This window comes from Triticum aestivum, chromosome 7A (assembly GCF_018294505.1).
Source record: "Triticum aestivum cultivar Chinese Spring chromosome 7A, IWGSC CS RefSeq v2.1, whole genome shotgun sequence".
Lineage (NCBI taxonomy): Eukaryota > Viridiplantae > Streptophyta > Magnoliopsida > Poales > Poaceae > Triticum > Triticum aestivum.
In genome coordinates, this window is record NC_057812.1 from 516,351,941 (window position 1) to 516,367,121 (window position 15,181).

At 45.2% G+C, this 15,181-nt stretch overlaps 1 long non-coding RNA gene across 3 annotated transcripts; it reads left to right on the plus strand.

The window, feature by feature from the left end:
• Positions 1-9,575: 9,575 nt before the first annotated feature.
• On the plus strand, positions 9,576-14,004 carry LOC123147919 (uncharacterized). Of its 3 annotated transcripts, XR_006473550.1 has the most exons (5): positions 9,578-9,965; positions 10,056-10,116; positions 10,719-10,831; positions 11,086-11,173; positions 13,715-14,004. It is a non-coding gene; the product is annotated as an uncharacterized lncRNA (long non-coding RNA). The 3 variants fall into 3 exon arrangements; XR_006473551.1 differs by having other exon boundaries at positions 9,576-9,965; positions 11,089-14,004; XR_006473552.1 differs by having other exon boundaries at positions 9,577-9,965; positions 11,086-14,004.
• The last annotated feature ends 1,177 nt before the right edge of the window (positions 14,005-15,181 follow it).

The following is a 15,181-nucleotide window of genomic DNA, read 5'->3' on the forward strand; positions in this document are numbered from 1 at the left end:
CCGCATTTGCGAGATTCAATGCAGTACCGCATTATGCATACCTCAAGCTCAGGATGCCAGGACCTCGGGGGGGTCATCACAGTCAATGGAAACACAGAGCGCTCTCTCCGCACGGAGGAGCACACTGCGGCCCTCGCAGCAGAAGCGCAAAGCAGCCTCTTAAGGCAATCCATCAGTTCGGTGATTCAAGACCCGGACACCTTCAAGCGCGCCCGGAGTAATCGGCAACAAGACCGCCTGGCACGTTCCGAGCTCGCATAGCAATGCGGCCCCCACCCCAGTACCAGCCAAACGATGAAATCCGTGCCACGCGTACATAATTACGCATTAAAAATACCATGGGCACAGGTGGGGAGGGGGGCACGACTACGGCACGCCCCAAGACGCGGCTCAACCGCACCAGGGGCTTCCCGCTTTGTTATTTTTCTCTCTTTGAGGACTTTAATCTCTGGAAACCCTGTCCGGTAGTATGATTGCCGGACACATGATGCAACAACCAAGGAGGCAGAAAGCTACGTCGCACCATGGAACTCCCAGGTGGTCTCTGACAACGAGTGAAATACCTGCTTTAAATACCATTCCCCAGCTTGCCCTTGGAAGGGACATGTCAAATAGTCCTACTTTTTGCTTATCGCACTACTTGTATCATTCTGCTTTAACGCACCTTTTTGAATAAACAATGCATAGCACTAGACTATTATTGCATTCTCTATTCTTCTTTATATATATATATATATATGTTCATTCATGACATCCAGCACCCGTACACTCTGGTAAGCCAGGGGCTTAAGCATACCCCATAATACGGCGTGAGAAGTCCGAACACTTTCGAGAGTGCGGCACCCCGAACTTATAGCATTATATGCATTAGCTCCGAATCATGTCTTGGGTCAATAGTTGGGTTTGCCCGGCTCCCATGTTTTGGTACCTTATGTTCCGTTATATCGGCTAAGGTAGCACTGGGAGAACTACTGTTATTGTGCCCCAGTTCAGCTGGGCCAAGCACCTTAGTAGAGAAAGCTAAAACTGACTGTCATGATAAGGCGAGAGCTGGTCGCTGTTCGAGAGGTCTCGAGTCCCTAAATACTTATGCCGCTTAGAGCGAGGAGTCGGCTTTGTCTGGCTTAAGGCGTGTATAGCGTCCCGAATTCGGCCTTCCGAATACTAGGGGCTTCGCCAAAATTTAAAATTGTAGAATTCTATGACTAAGTGAGAGTGATAAAGCATTATAGTCTGGTTGCCTTGTTTGTTGTGCTGAGCACCTCCCTCGAATGACCCAACAATGGGAAAAAGAGTGCTCAGGTTTATCCCGAACACCCCAGCACTCGTGGCATGGGGGAAGAAGCCGACGACTGGCCATCTCTCAGATTTGATAAATAGCCGCACAGAAGGTAATATTTTAAATTCAAACAAGCGTTGCATAGCGCATATGAACAAGTTTTCATAATACAGGATCACACGAGCAAGTTCATTCAAAAATTACAATTTTGCACACTCGTCCGCCACAAGACGGGCACCCTTCAAGACACCCTCATAATACATTTCGGGGTGGCGATGCTCCTTGCCCTGCGGCGGCCCCTCCTTCACCAGCTTCTCAGCGTCCATCTTGGCCCAGTGCACCTTTGCAAGGGCAAAAGCCCGGCGGGCACCTTCTATACAGACGGACCGCTTGATGACTTCCAGCCGTAGGCAGGCATCCACAAGACGCCTCACCAGGCCGAAGTAGCTGTTGGGAAGGGAGTCGCCAGGCCACATCCATACTATAAAGCCCTTCATGGCCTGTTCGGCCGCCTTGTGTAGCTCGACCAGTTGCTTTAGCTGGTCACTCATAGGCATCGGGTGTTCGGTCCCAGTATACTGAGACCAGAGCAACTTCTTCGTCGAGCTTCCCTCCTCGGCCTGGTAAAATTTCGTGGCATCCGACACGCTATGGAGCAAATCCGTGAATGCTCCTGGAGAGCTCCGGACTCGGGTAAGTAACAAGTAATTTACTTTTACATGCTTGCTTTGCGTATTGAATGCCTTACCCACCGCTATCCTCCTCATCGTCTCAATCTCCTGGAGGGCCTTTTGGGCTTCAGCCTTGGCATTCTTTGCGCTCTCGAGGGCCGCAGCAAGCTCAGACTCTCGCGTCTTCGAGTCAAGCTCCAAAGCCTCGTGCTTCGTCACGAGAGCCTGGAGCTCTTGCTGCACCTCGCCCACCCGTGCCTCTTGCTTTTCCCGCTTGGTGCGCTCCTTGGCCGCTTTGTCTTCGGCCTCAGACAGCGCTTGCTTCAGGGTCGCCACTTCGGTCGTGGCCCCTGGCACATTCATGATGATCCTGTCATTTCACAACCACATTTTCTTTTATATACATAGACAAGGTATTACTTACCTTTGTTCTCCTCGAGCTGCCTCTTGGCAAGGCCGAGCTCTTTGTCGGACCCCTCGAGGTCCTGCTTCAGTGCAGCGACCTCCGCAGTCAGTGCGGCAGAGGTCAGCAGCGAAGCCTGCATACGCATACAGACATACTTATATTAGACTCCTGCATATATTATTTGATCCTTTATTCGGCTTTTCTTTGTGAACACCGAACAGAGCATCATGGGCTACTGTCTATGCGGTAGTATTTTTCCTATATTTTAAATACTTACCTCAAAGCCTGTTAGAAGGCTGGCACATGCTTTAGTCAGTCCTCTCTTGGCGGACTGAACCTTCTTGATCACCGCACTCATAATAGTGTGGTGCTCTTCGTTGATGGAAGCGCCGCGAAGCGCTCCCAGCAGGTTGTCCGGTGCCTCTGGATGGACAGAGGTCACCGGCACGGGCGTCTTGCCCCTTTTGGAAGGGGGCCGCCTGCCCGAGTTCGGAACCACTAGAGGTTTCGGCACAGTGTTCGGCTGAGAGCCGAACTTGGAGCCCCCGGGAGCGTTGCTCCCTTTGCTCCTGGAGTCCGGAAGGTCGCCTTGAGGCGCCTCCGGGACTGTCTCCCCCGGCTCGGTGCCCCCTGAGATAGTACCTCGGCATTGTCCGTAGGGCAAGGAGAGGTGGCGGTTGGAAGTGTATCACTATTCATGTCCGACGAGTCCAAGGAACCGTCCGACGATGATACATCAATACGGGCTTGGGGCGGACTACATAATCATATTCGACGTTAGGAGAAGCAGTGCCGCAAAGGTATGCTATGAGTTATTCTGGTATCCGAATACTTACGACTTCGCTAGGGGCTTGGCCCTGAGCAGCCACTCGTCTTCGCCGTCGGCGACGGTGGTGGAACAGTCCGGAAGGAGAGTCCTTCCCTTCTTGGACCGTTCGGCCTCCCCGGTTGGGGCGACCTTCCTCTTCTTGTCTCCCTCGGCTGGAGGGGGAGAGTCTTCTTCTTCCTTCTCCTCGTTTCCGTGGGAGGAGTGCGTCTTAGAGTTATCATACGATGAGTCCGATACCACCTGGCGCCGGGAATTCTTTCTGGTTCCCTTGGCCTTCTTCTTGGTCTTATCCGGTACCTCATAAGGAGCCGGAGTCCGCATCTCCGTCAGGAGAGTGTCCGCAGGGTCTTCGGGCAGAGGGGCCGGACAGTTGATCTGCTCCGATGTCTCCACCCAGTCCTGTCAGAGGCATGGGAGCTCGGACCCCGCACATGGTTAAGCTATGGGAAATAAATATCCTACTAGATGTACAGAACTTACCGGATTCGCAGGGCGCTTCGCGCTTAGCCCGCGGTCCTCGGTGAGAGAGGGAGGGACCTCGACACCCTTGAACAACACCCTCCAGACGTCTTTGTGCGTCGTGTCGAAGAGCTCGCTTAGAGTCTGGTGCAGGGCCGGGTCGAACTCCCATAAGTTGAAATCCCGTTGTTGACACGGGAGGATCCGGCGGAAGAGCATGACCTGGACTATGTTGACAAGCTTAAGTTTCTTTCTTGTCATGTTCCGGATACATTTATGGAGTCCATCCAGTTCCACCGATGAACCCTAGGACAGGCCCTTCTCCTTCCAGGAAGTGAGCCGCGTGGGGATTCCGGATCGAAACTTGGGGGCTGCCACCCAGTTGGTGTCGCACGGCTCGGTGATGTAGAACCACCCCGATTGCCACCCCTTTATGGTCTCCACGAAGGAGCCCTCGAGCCATATAACGTTGGGCATTTTGCCCACCATGGCTCTGCCGCATTCCGCTTGTTGGCCGCCCACCACCTTCGGCTTTATATTGAAGGTCTTCAGCCACATGCTGAAGTGGGGCCGGATGCGGAGGAAAGCCTCGCACACGACGATGAACGCCGAGATGTTGAGGATGAAATTCAGGGCCAGATCATGAAAGTCCAGCCCATAATAGAACATGAGGCGCGGACGAATGGATGGAGGGGAAACCCCAGTCCGCGGACGAAGTGGGGGAGGAAAACCACCCTTTCGTGAGGTTCCGGGGTAGGGACGACCTGCCCCGCGGCTGTCAGCCGGTGCGCGATATCCGCAGCTAAGTATCCGGCTCCATGTAACTTTTTGATGCGCCCCTCCGTGACGGAGGAGGCCATCCACTTGCCTCCCGCTCCGGACATGTTTGGAGAGAGTTGAGGAGGAGGATGCAGACTTGGGCGCTGGAGCTCGAGTGCGCGAGAATGGATGAGCAAGGAGGAAGAAGGCGTGGGTAGAAAAAGGTGAGATCTTATCCCTTTATAAGGGCGGATTAAACTATGCGCCCCCACTAGCCTGGTAAAACTCGCTTATCCCCCAAGCGCCGTAATTGATGGCGCGGTTGGGTTACCCACGCCTGTATTGATGAGAATCCCGTAATAAGGGGAGCACGATCTCTGCCTTGACAAGACGTGTGAAGAAACCGCCTCGCGTTATGTGCGGGGGCTGGTTAAAGAAAAACGGTTTGAATAATTACCTGGCCATGGTGTGATGTCATGCTGCCAAAACATGTCAGCAGATTAGATTTGTGGAAATATTATTCTCTCTACGGTGGTATGTGGAACTTATTTTGTAGGGTCGGACACTATCCTTGTATTAAAATTCTTCCATGGTGTATTCGGAGGAGGAACCCGCCTTGCAATGCCGAAGACAACACTGCACGCCGGACTCATCGTCATTGAAGCCTGGTTCAGGGGCTACTGAGGGAGTCCTGGATTAGGGGGTCTCCGGACAGCCGGACTATATCCTTTGGGCGGACTGTTGGACTATGAAGATACAAGATTGAAGACTTCGTCCCGTGTTCGTATGGGACTCTACTTGGCGTGGAAGGCAAGCTAGGCAATACGGATATGTATATCTCCTCCTTTGTAACCGACCTTGTGTAACCCTAGCCCCTTCCGGTGTCTATATAAACCGGAGGATTTTAGTCCGTAGGACAACATACAATCATACCATAGGCTAGCTTCTAGGGTTTAGCCTCTCCGATCTCGTGGTAGATCAACTCTTGTACTACTCATATTATCAAGAACAAATCAAGCAGGACGTAGGGTTTTACCTCCATCAAGAGGGCCCGAACCTGGGTAAAACATCGTGTGCCCTGCCTCCTGTTACCATTCGCCTTAGACGCACAGTTCGGGACCCCCTACCCGAGATCCGCCAGTTTTGACACCGACACTACCCGTCCATCTAGATATTAAGACATACTTGTAATTAAGCAGTTCTACAAGCCATGCATAGTTCAAACATAAAACATGCATTAAGTTAAACAATTCATACGAAATAGGCTACCCATCTAGCAAGCTATTGAGGGTCCGACCTCGTGGTTGTTCCTAGTGGACCTACGACACCTCTGCTGACCCTCCTCATGATGCTCCAAGGCATCCCAGTCTATAGGATCCTCCTCCGCGCTCATCTTGGTTGCATACTGAAGTAGCATCATCTTGTTTGTCTCCACGATTTTCTCATCTCTCGCAAGCTCGGTCACCAACGGGTCAAAGAACTGCTTCTCGGCATGTTTGCTCTCCTTCTCCTCGGCCTTAGTGCATATCCTCATGCCCTCCGGTGCGAGGAACTCTGCGTACTCAGGACACTCAGGGAAGTTCAGAATTGCCCTTTCCTGATAGAACTCTACCGCCATGGCATCATAGGTGCGTGCCGCAAACTCCGGTGTGTCCCAATGGCCAAGCTCGTTGACGATATTGTCCTTCCTAATGGTCGCATAGTACTTATTCCCCTTCGGTCGCGCACCGCGAAACTTCGGAGCCGTCTGTGACGGTGCATATATAACTAACAAGTTAGTAAAAATTGGGCATATTGATGAGTAACTACAAACCTACAATCAACAATGTAACTAAACGTACACTACAACTACACTAAAATCTTAAAGTACAACTACACTAAATTCTTTCACTACGAATACACTACATAGAACTATAGTAAAACTACACTAAAATCATATACTATGATCTTACACTAAAAATTGTACACTACTCTTACACAAAAAATTCTACACTACTCTTACACAAAAAATGCCACACTACTTTACACTAAAAATTCTACATTACCCATACACTAAAAATCTTGCACTATAACTGCACTAAAATCTTACACTATAACTACACTAAAATCTTATAGTACAGTCTTACACAAAAAATTCTACACTACGCTTACACAAAAAGTCGTACACTATTACACTGAAAATTCTACATAACTCTTACACTACAAATTGTACACTACTATTACACAAAAAAGTCTACACTACCTAGAGCTCACCGGTGGTGGTGGAGATGGCGAGGAGGCGTTGCGGGGTGGAGACGATGGGGGCGTTGCGGGGGTGGGGGTAGAGGCGACAGCGAGGGGGAGACGTAGGTGGAGAAGAAAAAATGGCGACAGGGGCGGGGAAGATGATGAGAGGGGGAACATAGGCGGAGAAGACAGAGGCGGCTATGAGTACTTGACGGCGGTGACGAAGACGGCGGCCGGGGACGCTGTCGGCGGCGGCGGTGGCGCGGGGTGTGGATTTGAAGTGGGTGGGTGGTTAATTGATTTGGGGGCCAGCACTGCAATTGCTGGCGTTGGCCGACGTGGTCCACACCATTGCTATTGTTTTATGATTTTATTGAACTTTTTTACTTTTATTTGTTGGACACATTGTTTTTATTTTCCTATAGATGTTTAGTTTATTATTTTGTTGTGTTATTATTCTATTATTATTTTAATTTAATATTTTATTTTATTATTTTGCGTGTATATATATACATATTAAAATATAGTTCAAGACGAATAATTAGAACAACATCGATCTCATTAATCTGGCCTAGATACATAATAGTTGAAGGATGAAAACAATAACAAATATATATAGCTTCTACTACTTCATCTACACTAAGAACATCATCAGTGTAATGACTCCTACGAGAAGAAATGCTGCCACCGATCAAGCTGGGAGAACAAGGCCAAGCATAACACCAGTTAAAAGCGCATATCGAAACATATTTTAATTTGGCGGCGCATCACATCATTCTTGAGCTGCATCTCATCTATCTGCTGCCTCAGTGGTCCAATGAAGTACTCGAGCAACTCGCTTACGTACTTCTGCACGAGATCAACCCATATCCATGTGTAGCAATATTTTGTCACCGGTGCCCATGGATCAAGGTTGTCAGAATCACGATTTTAAATCGGATCAGAGCTCCGATGGTAAGATCGCAAATCATAGAATCTTCACTATCAGGATCTTAGAAACATAGATTCTATGAACTAAAATCGTAGAATCATAGGGGTTAGTTTGGATCGTAAAGTCGTAGAATCTTATAACAGAATCGTGATTCTGACAACCTTGCCGTGGATCACAATATACATACACATATTCATGTGAGTGACACTAGACGATAGAGTTAAATTGTGCAAATTAGCATAAATAGACCGGGAGGGTGTTTTCTGTCATATTAACTTTCCACATTTAGCGCAGATATAGTACTCTCACTCTGGATTCCATTTTGTGTGCGACATATGCTTATCAGCAGGGCGTCGACAGCTGCAAAGCAACACAGGTGCCCTCGCTCGATTCCCGGTAGCTTCGGCGCCGGTGGCGTAGCTGCCGGATCAAACGGCCGACGTGCTACAGTGGGATGATTCATCGGACAGGGCCGACCACATTGGCCGTGGTGAGCTCATGCCGTAGCCAATGCGGCCAGAGGAGAGCCCGACCAAGGCGGCAGAGTCCCAAACTTTTGACACGCCTCGTCGACATGGACTCGCATAGGCTCATGCCAATTCGACAAGCTCTGGTGGGTTCATTGTCACCAAAGCAACTAGCTAAGAGGGAGTAGAATTTTGTGCAGAATAGAAGTGAATGTATTTGAGAAACAAGGGCTGCCAACACTTCTATATATAAGCAAAACTTAGTGCTGGCGTGCTCAAAGAGGGTAGGACAACACTATATACCTTATCTATGGCGTGTATTCAAATCCCACGCCAGCAGTATCTTCCAACTGGTTAGCACAGCTGGGCCCACATAGTAGTGACGTCTCGCAAAATATCCACGCCAGCACTACCAATATATAACTAGCGTGCAAATTACACCAACCAAATAGTGCCCGCGTTGATGGAAAATGGTGCGCCACCAACGAAGTTGTGGTTAGACATTTTTTTCACTGGTGCTACTTGGAGCTATATTTTTATTTTTCACATGATGTGTGTTTTTCTTGGAGCATTTTTGTTTTTGTTTGGTCTGTTTGGAAAATCATTATTTCCTAATCACACCTATTAAGAGAGACACACATTCATCTTATATTTATAGAATGCTCATTTGTTCTTCACTTATATCTATTTGAGTTGAGGAAATTTCTCTTGTACTTCACTTTATATTTGTTTGAGCACAGTGATACGATTTTGTAGAAAATATTAGGAATCTATTGCTTCACTTTTATACTTTAAGAGTTGAATAGTAATTGGTAATTTGCATGAATTATGAGTTGGTCCAAAAATAATGGGTATGTAGTAGTGGTATAATAAAAACTTGCATGAACTTGTAGATCGATTGAAGTTTGATAGTTAGGGTTCTTTGAAATAATTTTGAGATAATATAGTAGGTAATTAATATACGTATAAGCTTAAACACTTGCATGAGGTAGTGTAAAAATGTAATAATTAAGGTCATACACGTTAGAACTCGGTTATTTAAGTGAAGCTTATCATGAAAGGTCTAAACTGAAGAGCGTTGTAAGTAGCACTCTCATGTATCATGGGCCGGAGATGCGCAATGGGCTTCAGCTTTGCCAAACAATTTCCCTAAGAGTAGTTAGTCTCATGGTTACCCTTTGTAAGCTACAGAGTATTAGGGATTTGTTTTGATTATGAGTTGAGGTCTTTACAACACTTCCACCTACACCACGACACCACAATGGCGACACGCATCTGTCGGTACAAGTGTATATTACCGACACATTATTTGTCCACAACAATGCCGACACATGAACGGTTGAGGTAGCTCTAGATTTTCGGTGTATCCATCGACAATGCTAGTCGGTTCGTGGACATACTATGTGTCGGTATAAGTTTCTTTGCTGTTAGATTATCTGTCGTTGTTTTTTTGCGATGGAAAAAGTGTCGGCGTAAGTTTGGACCTGGCCCACTTATTTCGAGCCAGGCGGGACAAGTTGCGCGCGAGACACGCAGAAACTCCAAATTTTGGCCGATCTTATCTCTTTCTCCACCCGGCCAGCACCCCATCTTATCTCTTATCTCTTTCCCCCACACCACACACGCTCCCTCCGCCGCCGCCCCCTGACTTGCCGGCCGATTTGCTCGCGCCGCCGCCTTTCCCACCAGCGATGGCGCCTCCCACAGCCTCCTTCTAGCATGTGGTGCTCCCCCCACGTTCCAAGCCGAAGGTGCCTCCTGAAGATAGGACAAGAAAAGAGGGAGGCAGATCCACCGCGACCAAGAGCAGGTCAGGCGGCGGCCATGGCACGCCCAGATCCGCCAGCGCCATCGTCATCGAGCACCTCTGCTCCGAGCGTCGGATCCACCTCGGGCTCCATCTACACAACCACGCACTGGCAGCCGCTGCCATGGAAGGTCTCCTCCCCGCCCCTCTCCCACCCAGACTGTTGTTAGTTTTGATTTGGCCGCTCCCTTCCCTGATGCGTCTTCCTCACGCGCGCGCAGGTTCTCTATGTGCTTGCTTCTTCCCTTCCCAAGACGCTGTTGCTCCGACGCCATGGATAATGTAAGAATTTCTCTTCCCTCCCCTTCTGTTCGTCTCCTTCATCCGTCCTAAATTTTGCTTACTGCACCAGAATAATTATTTCTTCAGAGAGGAGAAGAGGAGAGGTCTTGCAATCCAGCTTGTCTTCTTGAACAATTGAAGCACAATTCTTTGCAGCACCTGAAGTTTCAGACTAAATAAATTATGTTGGCCACCTGTATTTGGAAAATTTACCCTATGTAGCATGCAACTTTAGTTTTCTATAGAAGGCCGTTGTGCTTGCCGTTCCAAAAGTGCCACCAGTATTAGCAACGGACGTTCCAAAAGTGCCGGTGGAAAATTGTGAAATCGGTAGTGCAGTTTGCATCTTTGTAACAAAACATGTTATAAGATCAATATTAAACCAAAACTTGGACTCTGTATCTAGTGTATGGAAGTTTAAGTGATTATGTGAATCTCCTTTTCCTCCAGTAGTGCCGCAGATTTCAATCATTATTTATTTGGCTTAGAGACTGAAAAATCAAGAGAGAGATTATGAAGTGTTTCTTTGCTGCTGAGAACACTGTATGTATTCACTGTAATTGACATCCCTACTGTATCAATGTGTCTCCTTGCCCATGCAGGTGCAGGACAGAGCCGCCATATGGTGTGCGCGGTGATTCTTTTTCCACTCTGATGCCTTCCGCGCTACGTGTCTGATGGACCCGATTTTACTTCCACTCCGACATAGCTAATGGTAAGCCACTGGTGTTCTCTCTCGCTCTCATGCTCTATGTGTCCACGGCCGTCGTGCCATGCTGATTTATAGTTGCCACCCAGATTCTTATTATCCTGCTGCGGCTTGGAGTTGTGAAAAGATCTAGAAATTGATGGTTGTTTGAATTTTATTTTGTTGCTGCCCTGTGTTAACTCATTAATTTCCTTTGTATGCATCTTATTTTCTACCATTGTCTCTTAAGCATCATGTTCAACAATATGTGTTATTTGCAGCAGAAAATATGATAATACCAGAGGAGGAAGCGAGCTTAGCAAATGATGAATTATAGAGGCTCTCAAATATTGGTGAAACAAGAGGAAGGTGAGAGGTCTTATAGAACTGAATAGGATTCTTTTTATAGAACTGTTATCTATGGTATGATGCTTGGTTCAAAAATAAAAAGGGCTAGAATGGGAGAAAGGGTCATCAGTGTGAACTAAAAGTCTATTGTTTTTCTTCTGGGTATGCTTTGCATTTTATTGTCATGTTTCATGCTTCATAGCGTGTGTATGTGCATATAATTACACACATATACACTAGTTTGTAATGTCACTATAAATAGATGATTCATCAGACCATCAGAGTTTGCATCAGACTATAATCGATGATGCATCAAATCGAAAGGAGGATCATCTGCTACATCAGGCATTTACATGATAGCTTGTTTCTATGTGTACTGTGTAATATGAAGTAAAAAAAGTGTAGTTTGATTCAGTGGCATGCTTTACCATTGAATGATCTTGAGCAACATTGCACCAGCACGTGTCTGGGGTGGAAAAGGTCGGGAAAACTATCCCAGAGTCCAGCCTGAACTTATATTCAAAGCAATGGGTGTTGAGCCTGATATTATGTTTGCTGGACAACTCGAATCTAAAAGTGCAGGTCAAGAAACACCAGAACTATTTAATGTTTCTATATTTTTTATTTACTCTGTCGTTTGTTTATGTTTCCAGATTACTGTCGAGATGTAGCTCGTTTGGTTCATATAAATCTTATTCCAAGCCTTTATATAGTTGTTTTAGGTCTAATATTTCACAGCATTTCGAAGCCATTAAAGTTATCATTGACTTACACTGCACTGAACATATAAAAGTTATCTTTTATTTCACTCAAGTTTAACCTCAAGCCTAAGACTTATTGGTCGATAAGCACTGCTAATGTTCAGATTGAAAACAAAGCCCTAGATCAGTGACAGAGTAACTATCTGGTGCTTCAACCCATCCAGAGATGAATTCTGCACCCGAGTTTCTTCCTTCTTGTTGAAAAAAGTTAAGGGGCCCCTCCTCATGTTGTGTTGATTTATAGTGTCCAGATTGGTTAAGTTCCACCTTGCTCGATGAAAGATCTGCTTATAGTACTTGAGAAAGGAATTATCAGTTCCTAAATTCGGCTCGAGAGTCAAGTTATTATTATGTTCTATCAGATCTAGTCCATTAACAAAATAGGAGTTGCTTCCTCTTTTGCATTTATGATAATTAGCGGAGTTGCATGGTCTCACAATGTTTATGTGGTGGTTAGTTGCTCGGGCTTTTTTCTTGTATTTCAATACTAGAAAATAGAAGAGGCTATCAATGTCAGCACAAAGCTGTTGGGCTATAGCAATGTAACTAATCAAGTTTCACAACGGCCTGTTGGTTCTCAATCGTTGTAGTTCAGAGCTGTATGTTTAGTTTAAACTCGAGCTAACTCTGGCCGATGTAGATGGTTTCCAATATAATGCTACATAATTTCCCCTTTTGTATTCGTCACCCTTGTTTGGCACTACTTTTTTTATCAGCATATGCAAACTTTCATGTAACATGCAAACTCTCATGGATCTGTACGTGTGTTTGTAAGAACTTGAATGCTGGTTTGATGATTTATTTTCTACGAAGTTGGGCATATATTCATGGCTGTTTCTTGATAACATTGCATGTAACTGGGTTTCTTCATTGCACTTAAATAAGTCTGTTTTTAGCTTTGGCCTATATGCTGCCTAATTAAACTTGAAAATTAGAGAGAAACAAGAAAGATCTGCTTATAGTACTTGAGAAAGGAATTATCAGTTCCTAAATTCGGCTCGAGAGTCAAGTTATTATTATGTTCTATCAGATCTAGTCCATTAACAAAATAGGAGTTGCTTCCTCTTTTGCATTTATGATAATTAGCGGAGTTGCATGGTCTCACAATGTTTATGTGGTGGTTAGTTGCTCGGGCTTTTTTCTTGTATTTCAATACTAGAAAATAGAAGAGGCTATCAATGTCAGCACAAAGCTGTTGGGCTGTAGCAATGTAACTAATCAAGTTTCACAACGGCCTGTTGGTTCTCAATCGTTGTAGTTCAGAGCTGTATGTTTAGTTTAAACTCGAGCTAACTCTGGCCGATGTAGATGGTTTCCAATATAATGCTACATAATTTCCCCTTTTGTATTCGTCACCCTTGTTTGGCACTACTTTTTTTATCAGCATATGCAAACTTTCATGTAACATGCAAACTCTCATGGATCTGTACGTGTGTTTGTAAGAACTTGAATGCTGGTTTGATGATTTATTTTCTACGAAGTTGGGCATATATTCATGGCTGTTTCTTGATAACATTGCATGTAACTGGGTTTCTTCATTGCACTTAAATAAGTCTGTTTTTAGCTTTGGCCTATATGCTGCCTAATTAAACTTGAAAATTAGAGAGAAACAAGAAAACTAGGAGAAATGCATAGATTTAATTAGAGAGGAAGTGCAATCAAGTATTTGTTTACTTTTTATTTAAGCAAGACAGTTTGTTGAACATCTTCTGTTTTTAGATTTTTGGACTCAAGAGCAACTCAGAAGTTTGAACAAATGCTGCTATGATAATATTGCTGAAACATATGAGTGATTTTACAGGGTATAATGGCAGAAGGTATCAAATCGAAGATGTTATGGCTTTTCTTCATGGGATGCATGGTCGACCTACTTTCATATGGAAGTTGTTGTTGGTTCGATGAACAAAGACTTGGTGTGTTCCATAGTGTTTTGTATAGTGACTAGACATGAGTCTCTTATGAACTTAGCCCGTATTTTGTAACATGTCACAGCTTATATGTCGACCTATGTATTTCCTTAGTGGTTGTAGCTAACTTGAGTGAAGAAAACTAATGAATCTTCTATATGTTGAATATATATGTATTTATCAATGGTATCTTGTGATGAATACAAGAGTATAATTGTTTATATATGTATTGGGTATTGAACATGAATTGAACATTATGAATGTAATTTCATTCAAATAATGGTGCATTTGCATTTGTGCTGAAATGTAGGACCCTGGCAGTAAATGTGTCGGCATAAGTATTGGGCGTTGCACTATCTGTTGGTATAGTGCACTGATAGACAAACTGTCGGCGTAGCAATGGATGTCACACAATGTGTCGGCATAGCACACTGTCAAATGATCCGTCGGCATAGCTTTGTCTGTCGGTGTAGAAATGTCTGTCGCCATAGATCTCACTAGTGTTGTCATACTGTTTGTCGGCATAGATTTGTCTGTCGGCATAGACCTTTCCCGGTAGGACTATAGGCGACAACTCCTTTATGTCGGGAAAGGTCTTTCCCGACACTAAATGTGTCGCCTTAGGTGGCCTATGCCGACAGATTGTTTGACGCTGCTTTGAGTGTCGTGGTGTAGTATCCATATTTGTAGCTACTTCGGTACCGTGCATTGCCCACTCTCACCTTGAGATTTGGCGCATACTTCACCGGTGCATTCAAAACCCATGAGATGATAAGATATCTCACACATAAGTCACATTATATCTTCCTCAAAACAGCCACCACACCTACATATTATGCCATTTTCATAGCCATTCCAAGATATATTACCTTCCATTGTTACTATTCACATGACTTGAGCATTCATTGCCATTTTGCTTTGCATGAACTTATAGAGCTGACATGATATTTGTGGCAAAGCCACCATTCATCATTGTTATACATGCTATACTAGATCATTGCACATCCTAGTACACTACCATGCATAGGCATTCATATATAGTCACCATTTTTAGTTTTGAGTTGTAAGTAAATAAAAGTGTGATGATCATCATTATTAGAGTGTGTGTCCCTACCTATGAGGGTATAAAAAGGAGAGGGCAAAAAGATCCCACCAAAAAAAGTTAAAATAAGAAAAGAAAGAAAATGAAAGAGAGAGAAAGAGGGGACATACTACTATCCCTTTTCCACACTTATACTTCAAAGTAGCACCATGTACTTCATATAGAGAGTTTTTATATACTTCATGATTATGCTAGTGGGATCCTTATACTATATAACTTGGCTTGTATATTCGGATGACGAGCTTCCTCAAATTCTTGA